At 41.2% G+C, this 15,933-nt stretch overlaps 1 long non-coding RNA gene across 1 annotated transcript; it reads right to left on the bottom strand.

The window, feature by feature from the left end:
* Positions 1–1,579: 1,579 nt before the first annotated feature.
* On the bottom strand, positions 1,580–3,797 carry LOC135672453 (uncharacterized). Its single transcript, XR_010512990.1, has 2 exons — positions 3,704–3,797; positions 1,580–1,815 (listed from the first exon to the last, which is right to left on the bottom strand). It is a non-coding gene; the product is annotated as an uncharacterized LOC135672453 (long non-coding RNA).
* Positions 3,798–15,933: the final 12,136 nt, after the last annotated feature.

Raw genomic sequence — 15,933 nt, forward strand, 5'->3', positions numbered from 1 at the left:
ATACATCTTTTTAACTAACACCGGAGCACCCCATGATGAAATATTAAGCCAAATAAAATCCTCATTTAATAATCCTTGTAGTTGCTTTTCTAATTCCACTTACTCAAATGATATCATTGTGTAGAGAGGCTTAGATATTGCGATTATCCCAAGGACCAAATCAAAAGCAAAGTCACATTTTGAAGGTAATTCAAGTAAGTCATCCTGGGATACATTAGGCAAGGAGATAAATCATGTCCCATACTCTTAAAATCAAAGATCGGCTGATCAAATATGTAAAAAGTGATCATTTGTTATATACCAATCCATACTGGTATGATAAGAAGATAGCCAATCCATACCAAGTATAATATCATAACTCCAAATCTCGAGGAGAACTAAATCAGCAAAAGTTCAAGTTCCCCAACAAAAATCAGACAAGAGGACCAGATTCAAGTTCATTATCAAAGAATCTCCAATGATCGTATTTACATATAGCACATAATGTAGCGGTCTAGATTGAATACCCAAGTGATAGGCAAAATATTCCGAATCAAATCATAGATGGGACCCATGGTCAAACAAATATTTGCATTCTTTCATAAACATGCATAATACCTTTGACCACTAATTCAGAAGTTTCAGAATCATATTCAGTGATAGCATACACTCTGACATGGGCTGATGATTTATGAGGTAGTGACACTTTCTTCTTATTCAAGGGGCAGTCTTTTATCTTATGATCCAACTTTCCACAAGCAAAATAGACTCCAGTCATTTGAAAACACAAACTTGTTTCATAATTTAACTTACAATTCACACGTGATTGAGTCTTTTGTGGTTGACTTCCTTTTTCAAATCCAAATGTCTTGACCCTTCTGTTATTTCTTACTGATTCATTTCCAATCATATTTTTTATTGGTAAACTTGTTCTTGTCATTCTTGCCATTGATCTTCAAAAATTCTTTTCATTGTTGCCATCAATAATAAGTCTTTACTTCCAATATAACGTGGCAAAAGAAATCTTTCGAGTATCAGAACAATTTTGTACATCATATATCTTCTCCGTTTGCATCATTCATTTTTCTACCACCAATGAAATTAGGTCTACCATGCTTCCGCTGCGTCACTCTGATTCAATATCCCCGATCAATCCTTTCATTCCCACTTAATTAATCAAAATCAGATGAAGTAGGAGGACTAAATGTCATCGTCATCCTAGATTCCTAAAATACATCAAAGAAAATTTCCACCAATCACTATAATTCACTAGACCTCAATATATTTTGCACGTCAACATATCAAATATTTCAGTGATCCTCAAACTATGCTCTGATACCACCTCTGTCACGCCCCTAAAAATATCCATGATATTTAAAATTTTCGTCACAGACCAATCCAGCCAGGATCCAAACTAACGTTTGAGGACACTGAAAAACATTCTATTCATATTCACATCCATAAAACCTGTGTAGTTTAAAATCATATATCACATCACTCGATAATTCACATTTATGGCAACCCAAGCCAACTTGACAAAAAATGAACAACATTTATAAATCCACAAGCTAAATAAATTATACAATCAGAACTCCAACTATTCACCACAAGTTCATATCACCATAAATTAGACTTAACATTCTGAAATTCCAAATAAGAGAGATCTCCTAACACTTTGACACAGTATATCCATTTCGGTTCATCGACAACATTTCATTACATACAAGACATACTTATACAACAATATCGTAATAACCAACCAGACTTGCCCATTATTCTGAATAGCTATCCACTGCCTCAGCCCAAATCAAACATCTCGAAGAGTGACAAGCTGACCTGAAAGATTTATATAACAACAGAGTGAGCCAAAAACGGCTCAGCAAGTAACAAAGCATATTCAGAACAAAAGGAACGGTTTGAAACGAGTAAGGTATCATAATGCAAGGCAGAATACAAGAATTCTCAAGGATACCATCTCAATAGATACCAAATCATACGTATCATGTCATTCAAAACATATTTGATCCATAACGAATGGAGCACAGAGTAATGGGAGCATATCAATGACAGATAGGACATTTCAGAACATATCAATTCATAGCAAATGGAGCACAGAGTAATTGGAGCATATCAATGGCGTATGAAATGTTCCGGAGCATATCAACGACATATGGAACATTTCGAAACATAATCATCAGTGAATGAAGCATTTCAGAGCATATCAAAATCAAATATCGTACAGAAGCTCAAACGTCATCTTTGACATTGCAAACATATCAATCTTATCCAAAGCATGTACAGAAACACATAACCAAAGCTCTGGATATCATATCAAACATACAGAAGGTGTAGTGGGATCTCAGTCAAAATGTGATTCATCCATTTCTGAATGACCACCTGACAAAAGTCTCCCACGTCTGGGAGCTCCATCCACCCACGTCTAGGTGAAGTCAAAGGGGGCCGGCAGAGCATCGCAGGCTCTAAGCAATATCCCACAAAGCGGGACCCCACAAAGCGGGCAAATAAGCGCATACCAGAATATCCCACAAAGCGGGACCCCACAAAGCGGGCAAATCAGCGCATACCCTTTACCATTTCTGGCAAAGGTCCAGACAATCCCACACACCAGAGTACAAAAGGGCAGTTTCAACAATAAGTAGCATATATCGGAAGCACACGCGGAACAACGAAGCTTACATGTGCCTTTACGAGTCAATCCGAAGTAAGCAATAATCTTTCACAAGTATATTCAGATTTGAAAGGAATTGAAAGCAAGGGCACATATGGAATCCAAGCAATCACATATAACTCAATTCAATAAGAAGATTTGATGAATTCAATGTCCAAAGGAATGAAACTGGAATAGGCACATATCGAAAGCAAATGCAGAACAATAGGATATACATGTGCCTATATGAGTCAATACGATATAGCATAAACGTTACACAACAGTTTTCAAGAATGCAATAATTTTAAGGACAAGAGCATACAAGAATTCAAAGCAGTAATATAAAGCTCAATTGAATAAGAAAGCTAAAGGATATCAATTTCCAAAGGAATGAAACCAGAATATGAGAAATCGACCAAAGCTCGATTTCTGGCAGAATACAGAAGGCCCATTGAACAAATGATTCAAACTATCAATTGTGCTCCAATTTACTCAGAAATAATCATTGGATAATACTTTCAGATAAGACAGGCTTCATATGAATTGAACTGTCCAACAGAGAGAGTTACAAATAATTTGGTAAACAAGGGTCGTAGAACAAAATCTCTGTTTGGCAGAATTCATAATGTCAGATTCAACAGATAACTGGGCAGGTGTTTGGATTCCAAATCTTTCAATCCATACATCAATGAAAGGTCTACGAGTCTAGTTTCCAATGAAACCAGTTTTGAACAAATCAGAGTTTCCACAAAAGACTTATAGGCAACTCGGTATCAAAAGGTCAGAATCTCAGAAGTTGCACAGATTCGAATCGTTACGTCTAAACAGGAGATATATCAAATGCAAGGCTAGAACAATTCAAAGTTCCTCATATTCAAAGCAAATGTTGAGATAAAATTGGCAGTGAGGAAAGATCAGGATACTTGCAATAAGACATATCAGAGCAATTATAGGAGAAACGATCAGGAAACTTGCAATAGAAATGATCGAAACAGTTGCAACAAAAAGGATCTAAACACTTGCAATAGAAAGGATCGAAACAAGCAGGAAACTTGCCTTTCAAAGATTTCGATCCGAAGATCCAAAGAAGGTGCCAGCCCAAATCCTTCTACTTTTCCTCCGTGTCCTCTCTCTGTTTCGTTGTGTTCTCGTTTTCTTCCTTTCTTCGCAACTACACCACGTGTCGAACATCGAGGCACAGTCACCAGCTCTCTCTTACTCTCATTCTCATTCCTTCTTTTTCTTTCCCAAACGCAGTTGCCACAGCCGCCGCCACTGCCACAATCGCAGCCCCTTCGACTGCACTACCTTCCTTCCTCCCTTCTCTCGCAGACATAACTGTTGCATACGCAGTCACTGCCGCTGCGGCCGTAATCCCGTCCACAGCCCCTTTTTCCCCCTTTCCTTTCTTTTCTTTCCCAGCTGCAACTGCCGCAGTCGCAATCACAACCATGGCCGCAGCCACCACAGCCGCAGCCTTTTCTTTCTCCCCTGCTCTATTTCTTCTCCTTCTCTTCCAGCTGCAGCTGCCACTGCCACAGCTGCCTCTCCTTCTCCTCTTCCTCTCTTCTTCCCTTTTTACTTTCTCTTCTTCTTCCTTTCCTTCTCTTCTTCCCCAGCTGCACTGCTGCAGTCGCAGCCTCAGCCACGGCCACAACCTCTTCTTCCTCCCCTGCTCATCTTCCTCTCCTTCTTCTCTTCCGACTGCAGCTGCCATCGCCGCAGCCGCAACCGCCTCTTTCCCTTCTCTTCTTCCTCTCCTTCCCTTCTTCCTTTCTCTTCCTCTTTCCCTGCCATAGCTGCAGCTGCCACAGCCGCAGCCGCAGCTACTTCTTTCCCTTCTCCTCTTTGAACGCCCCACACCTCTCCTCGGTTTCCACCTGCAGGAAACAGAGGTGCTGCTGCCACCTCTCGCTCCTCTCCCTCTTCCCTCTCTTTTCCCTCTTCTTCTCCTTCTCCTTCCTTTCTTCTTCTTCTCTTCTTCCTCACCTTCTCTTCTTCTCCTTCTATTCCAGTCGCAACTGCCACCGCCGCAGCCGCAGCTCCTCCTTTCCCTTCTCTTCTTCTCCTCCTCCCCGGCGTCACACACACCCTCTCCTCTGTTTCCTCTGCAGGAACAGAGGCATCACAACCTCTTCTCCTGCTTCCTCTTCTTATTCTCTTCCTCTTCTTCTTCTTCTTCTTCTTCTTCTTCTTCTTCTTCTTCTTCCCTTTTCATCCTCAACGCCCCACACATCCTCTCCTCTGTTTCCACCTGCGGGAAACAGAGGTTCTGCAGCCCTAGCTGCTGCAGCTGCCTCTCTTTCTCCTCTCCATCTTCCCTCTCTTCTACTTCTTCTTTTCTTCTCTTCTCCCTCTTCTTCCTCTCTTCTTTTCCCTCTTCTTCTCTTCTCCCTCTACTTCTCTTCTTCTTCTCCCCACGCCCCACCGCTTCTCTCTGTTTCTCGAAGAAACAGAGAGAGCGTGGGAGGTGGTGGGATAAAACCGAATTTTCGGTTTTCCTTTATCTTTTTCTTATTGCAACTTAACAGTTTAGTCCTTGAAATTTCCATATTTACATATAGGTCCTCCGATTTATAAATAAATATTTATTAATAATTTTCAAAAGTGAGGGATATTACACCGACCCCAACTATTCGAGCATAAGAGTGGACTTTCCTAGATGGGAAGAAAGAGACCCAATTGGTTGGATCTCGAATGCGGAGCGATATTTTCGGTACCATAAAACTGCGGATGCATCCATGGTGGAAATTGCAGCTATACATCTTGAAGGGTATGCCATAAAATGGTTTGACTGGTTTGAACACACTTATGGAGTCCTTTCATGGAGACAATTCAAAGACGGACTACTAATCCTCTTCGGACCAACTTATTACGAGAACATTGACGGACAACTAGCAAAGATCCGATAAACCTCTAGCATTCAGGAGTACCAGACCAGGTTTGAAAGGTTATCTAATCAAACTCGTGATTGGTCTGAAAAACAGTTATTGGGGACCTTTATTGAGGGTTAAAGCCGGAGATCCGGGGAGAAGTTAAGGCGCGACAACCTTACACGCTTATGGCAGCCATCTCTTTCGCATGACTTCAAAAGGAGCGATTGAACCATGAAGCCCGGAGGACTAGGATCACACCACGACCTACAATACTAAAGCCCTCAGCCCCCCCTACAATCAACCGAGTCCTTCCACTGAAAAGGTTAACAAGAGAAGAACTTCGGGAGCGATATGTGAAGGGGTTATGTTGGCATTGCGACGAGCCGTGGAGCCGCGAGCATCGCTGTAAAAGGTAGACTTCTTATGATTGAACCAGTAGAAGAAGAGGTCATTGAACACCTAGAAGAGAGCCTTGAACATGAAGAAGAAGATATGGAAGAAGAGCCACAGCCGACCGACATTACGGTACACGCACTAGCCGGCTACTCAAATCCGCAAACGATGAAAGTTGGAGGCCTTCTCAAACAACAGCCGATCACTATTCTCATTGACACGGGTAGCACTAATAACTTCCTGAATAGTAAGGTTGCTGCTCGGATGGCACTGCATATTGAAGGTTGTAGCAAGTTCGATATAAAGGTTGCCGATGGCAGAATCCTAAAGTGCGACCAAAGATGCCTACAGGTGAAACTATTACTACAAGACCAAGAAATTATCACCGATTTCTTCCTCCTACGGTTGAATCTCGTATTTTGATGATGAAACTACTTGATATATATTTATGATTTAATCTGTGTTTTGAGTGACGTAGGATGCTTTGATCAGGATGAGACAATTAAAGCAGGAAAACCATGTTGCGCCGGAAGAACATGTCAGAAGATTGGACGTCGGGCCCGTGGATCGGTCGACGTATCGATAGAAGGCTTCGGGCTGTGGACTCGAGCATCGGGTTAAGAAGAGCAGGTATTGTGCCAAAGATATCGGAGTTGCGGAGTCAACTGGTCGATTGGGCAATAGGTTGCAGGAGAGGACGATGCGCCGAAGAATCGGACGAAGCGTCGAGGGACCAATGACATGCCGAATAACTTGGTTAATTGCTTAGGATTAATTGTCTCAATCGAAGTTTTGTTTTAAGTGTGCAGGATTAACTACGATGGAAGAAAGACATGCAGCAGGAGTTGCGCCAGAGTCAAGACAATGATCACATTGGGAGTTCGAGAGTTCGACGGAAGTTCGGACAGTCGTCGGAGGTTCTACGGAAACAAATCCGAGAAGTCCATGAGCTTGCCAAACAAGCTCATCGGAACTCGCCAAGTGGATCGTCGCAAGTCCAGGAGTTTGCCGGAAGTCCGCAGGAGCATCACCGAGGGTTCATCGGATGATCGATGGAAGTTCGCCGGAAGCTCGCCGGAAGAAGCGATTGATCCACCGGAGCAAGTTGCAGTAAATGTCTTAGGGAATATCGTAGTTAGCACAATGACTAAGTTGGAAATGGGAGGTGATCCCATTAACTTAATCTTGGGGCAATTGGGCCCCTGAGAAACCCAAATTGGGCTAAATGGATCAACCCATTCGGACCCTGATTTCTGCTGGTGGTGCAACCGCCCAAGCCAGGAGGTAGCACCGCCTAGGCTAAGTCTCCGAGCGAGACTGGGCAGTGCAACCGCCCCAGCCAGGAGGTGGCACCACCTGGGCTCAGTCTCCGAGCGAGACTGGGCGGTGCAACCTCCCCTGATAGGAGGTAGCACCGCCTGAGCTCGGTCTTCGAGCTTTGGCAGGAGGTGCAACCGCCTCAGTCAGTCGGTGGCACCGCTTGAGCTCAGTCTTCGAGCTTTGGCAGGAGGTGCAACCGCCCCTGACAGAGGTGGCACCGCCCAAAGGCTCAGTCTTCGAGCTCTGCCAAGTGGTGCAACCACCTCAGTTAGGAGGTGCAACCGCCTGATCCCGGAATTTTGAGAATTGATAGTTTTGAGCTCCAAATTTGAACTGGGTTGGGGCCTATAAATACCCCACCCATTCAGCACTGAAAGGGTAAGAACTCACACCGAAATCTTGATCTTGTTCTGTGATTTTTAGAGCTCAAAATTGTTGTAAAGGCCAAAAGTTCTTCTCCCTCTTTTCTTCCAAGTTCTGAGTTGTAAAGAGAGGAGAGAAAATTCTATAAGGGTTGTCTCCTAAGCCCGTCAAAAGGAGTGAAACTGTAAAAGGGTGGTTGGCCTTTGCCTATTGAAGGAAGGCCTCTAGTTGACGTCGGTGACCTCGTCGGTGGAGGAAGCCAAAGGTGGAGTAGGTCAAGATTGACCGAACCACTCTAAATCTCGGTTTGCATTTACTTTAAGCATATTATCTTTACTACAAACCTCCTCAAAAGCTTACTGCTTTCTGCGCATATACGATCGGGTTTCAAGCTTTGCATTTTCCGAATCAGCGTTTAGACGTAAATTAGCTTTTTCGTACGATCATCATATTTCAGTTTGCATTTACATTTTGATTTGTATCATAACTACAAACTGCCTTCATATCCTTGCTTAAACTGCATCTCGCTTAATCAAGTGATTTACGAATCATCATTTAGACGTAAATCAGTTTCTTCGTACGAATATCATATTTCAGTTTGCGCCTACTATCTGATTTGAATCATAACTGCAAACTGCATTTATATCATTGCTGCATTTCGCTTAAACAAAAGTTAAAGTGATTTACGAATCGGCTTTCTTACCGAAATCACTTTTAACGAACGAACGCAGTTTTTTTCGTAGAAGGTTTTCTGCTGGACTAATTCACCCCCCCCCCCCCCTCTTAGTGCTCTTGATCCTAACAATTGGTATCAGAGTGGGGTTAACTCTCAAACGGATTAAAACCCAAGAGAGATGGCATACGTTGGAAACCAAGAGGGCTTATCGGTTGTTCGTCCACCGTTGTATAACGAATTGGACTACACTTATTGGAAAACTCGAATGAGAGTTTTCTTAATTTCTATGAATTTGGATTTGTGGAATATCGTTGAAAACGGTTTTTAACTTCCCTCTAAACCGATGAACGAATGGTCGGATTTGGAGAAGAAGTATTTTTTTTTAAACGCAAAGGCTATGAATGCCTTATTTTACGCTTTGGACAAAAATGAGTTCAATCGGATTTCTACGTGCAAAACAGCTTTTGACATTTGGCGAACACTTGAAATCACGCACGAGGGAACTAGTAGAGTCAAAGACTCGAAAGTCAACATTTTATTGCATGATTTTGAGCTTTTTCGAATGTAACCAAACAAGACTATAGGCGACATGTACACCCATTTCACGGATGTCGTCAATAGTTTAAGAGCTCTTGGAAAATGTTTTTCGGATTTTGAACTCGTAAACAAGATTTTGCGTTCTCTTTCTAAGAAGTGGGATTCAAAAGTAACTACAATACAAGAAGGATTTGGAATGACACTTTTGGAACTTATTGAACCCGGTGAGCAATATTTTGTTTTGAGAAATGGATTTGATGAAATGATTACTGCTTATAAATTCCTTCTTGAAAAAGGAAGTCATTTTTACGTACAAAGATTTGATTCACATACATATCTTGATACTTGGAAAAATGAAGTGTGCTTTAATATCCTATCAATTTTAACTTCATTCGAGTAAGCTCAGAAATAGCTTTCCTCCTTCATGCAAAAAAAAAAAAAAGGAAAATAACAAATAAAATGGAAGAAGTTTTCAAAGCTATCTCCATGTCATATGTTCCTTGAGATGTTTGAATATTTGGTATCTTATCACTCTTTGTTGAAAAATGACATGAACCTGCTTATGGCATCGCATTTATATTTGCTTATATCGTTTTCCTTTTTGTTGACGACAAAGGGGGAGAAATATATGAATTGATGCTATAATTGCCTTATTTGCTCTATGCCATGGTTGCATTATAGTAATATATCAAGAACTAGCATCGCAACTTTACTTATTGATATCATGCCATATTATGAAATACTACAATTGATAAACACTTGAAATGGTTGCGTTACGATATCAAAAGCTAACATCGCAAAGAAAGAAAAAATTTGCTAGCTTGCAACTTGCATATTTCAAGAAGCAAGAGTTGCCTTCTTGAACATCTCTAAATTGCTAGCTTGCAAGTTCTAAAATATTGTAACATTGCTAGCTTGCATGTTCTAAAAGTGCTATCTTGCATGCTGTAAAACTAGAATATCTAAAACTTCATAGCTTGAATGTTCTAAGCATGATGTAACATTTGCTAAATTTTCTGGCATCAAAACTACATGATGATAAAACTTGATATTATGTTTTTCATTCAATGAGTTGAACCAATATCACAAACGCTTGATTGTGGTACTTCTCCTTTTTGTTGATGACGAAGGGGGAGAAGTATGATGTTATGCATAAGTTTATGCATAAGTTCATGATGACGTGTTGCAAGTATTCATGATGAATATTGCAATAACTTGGATTCAGTTTGAATTCAAGGTTCTATCAATATGGCATATTGATAGGGGGAGTTTGTTTAAACTCCGGGAGTACAGTTTAACTCCGCCATCAAGTGGTTGTCATCATCAAAAAGGGGGAGATTGTTGAATCTCGTATTTTGATGATGAAACTACTTGATATATGTTTATGATTTAATCTGCGTTTTGAGTAACGCAGGATGCTTCGATCAAGATGAGACAATTAAAGCAGGAAAATCATGTTGTGCCGGAAGAACATGTCAGAAGATTGGACGTCGGGCCGGTGGATCGGTCGACGTATCGATAGAAGGCTTTGGGCCGTGGACTCGGGCATCGGGCCAAGAAGAGCGGGTATTGTGCCAAAGATATCGGAGTTGCGGAGTCAACTGGCCGATTGGGCAATAGGCTGCAGGAGATGATGATGCGCCGAAGAATCGGACGAAGCGTCGAGGGACCAATGACATGCCGGACAACTTGGTTAATTGCTTAGGATTAATTGTCTCGATCGAAGTTTTGTTTTAAGTGTGCAGGATTAACTACGATGGAAGAAAGACATGCAGCAGGAGTTGCGCTGGAGTCAAGACAATGATCACGTTTGGAGTTCGAGAGTTCGACGGAAGTTCGGACAGTCGTCGGAAGTTCTGCGGGAACAAATCCGAGAAGTCCATGAGCTTGCCAAAGAAGCTCGTCGGAACTCGCCAAGTGGATCGTCGCAAGTCCAGGAGTTGCCGGAAGTCCGCAGGAGCATCACCGAGGGTTCATCGGATGATCGACGGAAGTTCGCCGGAAGCTCGCCGGAAGAAGCGATTGACGCACCGGAGCAAGTTGCAGTAAATGTCATAGGGAATATCTTAGTTAGCACAATGATTAAGTTAGAAATGGGAGGTGATCCCATTAGCTTAATCTTGGGGCAATTGGGCCCCTGAAAAACCCAAATTGGGCCAAATGGATCAACCCATTAGGAGCCTGATTTTTGCTGGGAGGTGTAACCGCCCAAGCCAGGAGGTAGCACTGCCTGGGCTAAGTCTCCGAGCGAGACTAGGTGGTGCAACCGCCCCAGCCAGGAGGTGGCACTGCTTGGGCTCAGTCTCCGAGCGAGATTGGGCGGTGCAACCTCCCCTTACAGGAGGTAGCACCGCTTGAGCTCGGTCTTCGAGCTCTAGCAAGAGGTGCAACCGCCTCAGTCAGGCGGTGGCACCACTTGAGCTCAGTCTTCGAGCTCTGGTAGGAGGTGTAACCGCCTCTGACAGAGGTGGCACCGCCCAAAGGCTGAGTCTTCGAGCTCTGCCAAGCGGTGCAACCGCCTCAGTTAGGAGGTGCAACCGCCTGATCCCGGAATTCCAGGAATTGACAGTTTTGAGCTCCAAATTTGAACTGGGTTGGGGCCTATAAATACCCCACCCATTCAGCACTGAAACGGTAAGAACTCACACCGAAATCTTGATCTTGTTCTGTGATTTTTAGAGCTCAAAATTGTTGTAAAGGCCAAAAGTTCTTCGCCCTCTTTTCTTTCAAGTTCTGAGTTGTAAAGAGAAGAGAGAAAATTCTGTAAGGGTTGTCTCCTAAGCCCGTCAAAAGGAGTGAAACTGTAAAAGAGTGGTTGGCCTTCGCCTATTGAAGGAAGGCCTCTAGTTGACGTCGATGACCTCGTCGGTGGAGGAAGCCAAAAGTGGATTAGGTCAAGATTGATCGAACCACTCTAAATCTCAGTTTGCATTTACTTTGAGCATATTATCTTTACTGCAAAACCTCCTCAAAAGCTTACTGCTATCTGCGCATATACGATCGGGTTTCAAGTTTTGCATTTTTCGAATCAGCGTTTAGACGTAAATAAGCTTTTTCGTACGATCATCATATTTCAGTTTGCGTTTACGTTTTGATTTCTATCATAACTGCAAACTGCCTTTATATCCTTGCTTAAACTGCATCTCGCTTAATCAAGTGATTTACGAATCATCATTTAGACGTAAATCAGTTTCTTCGTACGAATATCATATTTCAGTTTGCGCCTACTATCTGATTTGAATCATAACTGCAAACTGCATTTATATCATTGCTGCATTTCGCTTAAACAAAAGTTAAAGTGATTTACGAATCGGCTTTTTTACCGAAATCACTTTTAACGAACGAACGCAGTTTTTATCATAGAAGGTTTTCCGCTGCACTAATTCACCCCCCCCCCCCCCCTCTTAGTGCTTTTGATCCTAACAATTGGTATCAGAGCGGGGTTAACTCTCAAACGTATTAAAACCCAAGATAGATGGCATACGCCGGAAACCAAGAGGGCTTATCGGTTGTTCGTCCACCGTTGTTTAACGGATTGGACTACACTTATTGGAAAACTCGAATGAGAGTTTTTTTTTTTGGTAAGTAAAAGTAAATTGATTATGTGTAAAGTTTCTACAAATAGCTTTATCTATACAAGTCATAGACAAAGACAAGTAACTCATAGAGTGCGAATGCGATAGTTATGACTACACATGCTGTAGACTATAACTCCTAATTATAGTCAACATAGAATATGTTTATCCAGATATATCAAAACTACCTATGGGTACATAATTTGGCATCATTCCCAAGATCTTTAGCTAATAGCAAAATTAAATTTGATAAAAATATCTTTTTCGATTCGGGTAAAGTGCTCCGTTTTGAGATCTTGCTCCATACAGGATCTTGAGTCTCTAATAATATGTTTCAAGAGCTGAGCATTGTTTGTGTGTTGACATTCAAATATTCTGTTATATCTCTCCTTCGACATCCACCAAATAGCGCATCTGAAATTAACCTTTGCTAGTTGTGTGAGGGGCCCTTTTCTTGAGAAACATTGCATGAGGTCGCCTAGTTCTTGGTGCAAGTTTGGTTGCGACAGTCTATTGAGTTCAAATCGCTGGAGAATCTCCTTCCATATCCATTTTGTATAATCACAAGCGAAATAGAGGTGGTCAATAGTTTCTTCTTGTTGCATACAAATGGAGCATCGTTTAACATGATAGATACCTCTTGTTTTCATATTGTCTATTGTAGGTAGTTTATTGAGAAGGGCCTGCCATGTACATAAGGAATGTCTTTGTGATCCCGGTCGATCCCATGTCCAACTGCTTGGGACCCACTTGTTATTTCTTTGCCTAATTTGATTCCATGCGGATGTGGCACTAAATTTGCCATTGTCATGAGGCCAAATAAGTATATCTGAAGAGTTGTTCATGATTGGAATAGCTATAATAGTCGGCAAAAGTGATAACATTTCGGGAGAAATAGGATTAGGGAGACACCAGGTACCGTTAGCAATGAACTCGGAAACCTTCCAATCTTTGGGAGCCCCAAGATCTTTTCGTATTCTGTCGCCATATAATTGAAATATACTCTTCCCATTCACCCAAGGATCATACCACATATTAGTACTAGTTCCATAAGAGATTGCATAAGAAATGTGTTTGATTAGCCAATTCCTTGCCTTTAAAATTCCTTTCCAAGCTATAGAGTGGTATGTTCTTATTGAAATTTCCCAGATTGATTCCTTTAAAAGATACCTAGCAGAAACCCAATGTGACCATAAGGAACATTTGTTTTGCAAAAGATCCCACAATTGCTGTACCAGACATGCTTGATTCCAATCTCTAGTATTTCTCAAGTTTAGCCCCCCTTCATCTTTTGGTTTGCAAATGTTATCCCAATTTACCATATTCATTGCCTTATCATTTGTGCCATTCCAGAAGAAGTTCATTAATAACCGTTCAATATCTTGGAGAAGTCCAACAGGCAGAAGAAATGCATTACACCAATATATAGAGTAGGAGTGCAATATCGAACGGATGAGTTCGAATCGTCCTGCTTTTGATAGAAACCTATTTTTCCAAGAAGAAATTCTATTCTTTATTTTTTGCAGGATAGGTTGACAGTGGGTTTTGTAAATGCCTATGGATACGAGCGGGAGACCCAAATAAGGAACTGGCAGGCTTCCCTCACTAACCCCCAAAGTTTGTGCAAAAAAGACCTTATCTTCAACGTAAGGGCTCATATATACTTTACTTTTCGCATGATTTAACTGAAGTCCAGAAACCATACCAAAGTCATTCATAATAGTAGCCAGGTTCTTTACTGAAGTTGGATTATTTTGGAGAAAGATAAGTAAATCATCTGCAAATGTTATATGTGATATATGAATAGAACCAGCAATGGTTAATGCTGCCATTTAAGACTGCGTGTTCCAACATACAGCTAAGTCCTTCCATCGCAATAGTAAAGAGATACGGAGAGAGTGGATCACCTTGTCGGATGTCATTCGTGCTCCCAAAAAAACCAATAGGTGAGCCATTGAAGAGTATCGAAAACTTTAGAGTTTCCAAGCAAGATTGAATCCAATTAACCCATTGCTGTGGGAAGTTCATATCGAGGAGCATCTTATAGATAAATTTCCTATTAACTGAATCAAAGGCTTTCCGTAAATCAGCTTTAAAACAGATTTTTGTCCCTCTTGCTTTTGAATGCAAATCTTTGACCAAGTCATTAGCAAGCAAAATGTTATGATGTATACTTCTCCATTTGATGAAAGCAGCTTGATTTGGGCTAATGATCTTGTGTATTGCCTTTTGCATTCTATTTGCCAATACTTTGGAGATGATCTTGTAAATAAAGTTGCATAATGATATGGGTCGATAGTTCTCTAGTGAATCAGCCCCTGCATTCTTCGGAATTAAAGAAATAAAAGTGCAATTCATCTCTCTAAGAATATGACCTGAAGAGAAAAAATGTTGGCAAGCCTTAATCACATCATTTCCAATAATAGACCAAGCAGTTTGGTAAAATTCAGTTGGAAATCCATCTGGACCAGGGCTTTTGTGCTTTGGTGACTTAAAGACAACACATACAATTTCGTCATCTGTAATTTGGGGCATTGAGGATTGAAATAGCTTCCGAATCAAGTTTTCTAGTCGGCTCCACATGAATGTTATTAGGTTTCCCAGCTTGATTGAGTAAGGAATAAAAAAATTGCTCTGTGTGTGCTTTAACCTCATCTAAATTCTCAATAAGATTATCATCTGTCTCTGCATTTACTGATACGGTTAATAGCCCTTCGAGCAGCAATTGAAGCATAGAAAAATTTAGTATTGGAATCCCCTAGTGATTGCCAATGCTGTCGAGACTTCTGCTTTGCAAAACTTTCCTCCTGTTTTAAGGCTTGCATGAAGTTATTTCTGGCTTCTGTCTCTTTGTAGATAATATTCTCATCATTTGGCTGAAGTTGCAGCTCATGTTGCAATGACATTAGTTCCTTTCTGCAAAATTGAACTCTGGTGGTAATATTGCCAAAGGTATTTATATTCCACTACTTTAGTGCTGCTTTACAGGCTTTGAGCTTTTGACATAAGATGTAAGGGGGGGATCCATGTACATTAACATTCCAAGCAGATCTGATAACATCAAGAAATTGAGGATGAGTACTCCACATGTTAAAGAATCTAAACGGTTTCTTGCCTCTTGGTGTCGCTTTGTCTGCGTGTATATACATTAAAGAGTGGTCAGAAAACAAAGGAGCACCATACTCAAGAAGTGAATCTGGGTAAACTGTTAACCATTCATGATTAATCAAACACCTATCAAGTCGAGCCATTATTTTTCTATTAGCAGCACCTTGATTACTCCAGGAGAGCCAATTACCGACAGATTTCATATCAAACAATGCTGTAGTGTCAATGTAATCATTAAAACTTTGAAGCTGGCTTTCTGAAAGTTGTCTACCCCCCTCTTTTTCATTTGTGTACCGAACAGTATTAAAGTCTCCAAGAACAATCCAAGGTACATTGAGACAGCCATTTACAATATTAGTCAGGTCAGACCAAAGAGTATTTCTTTCTTGCATACTGTTTGAAGCATATATACCAGTGAAATTGAATTGACAGCCATTC

This window comes from Musa acuminata, chromosome BXJ1-4 (assembly GCF_036884655.1).
Source record: "Musa acuminata AAA Group cultivar baxijiao chromosome BXJ1-4, Cavendish_Baxijiao_AAA, whole genome shotgun sequence".
In the NCBI taxonomy this organism is placed as follows: domain Eukaryota; kingdom Viridiplantae; phylum Streptophyta; class Magnoliopsida; order Zingiberales; family Musaceae; genus Musa; species Musa acuminata.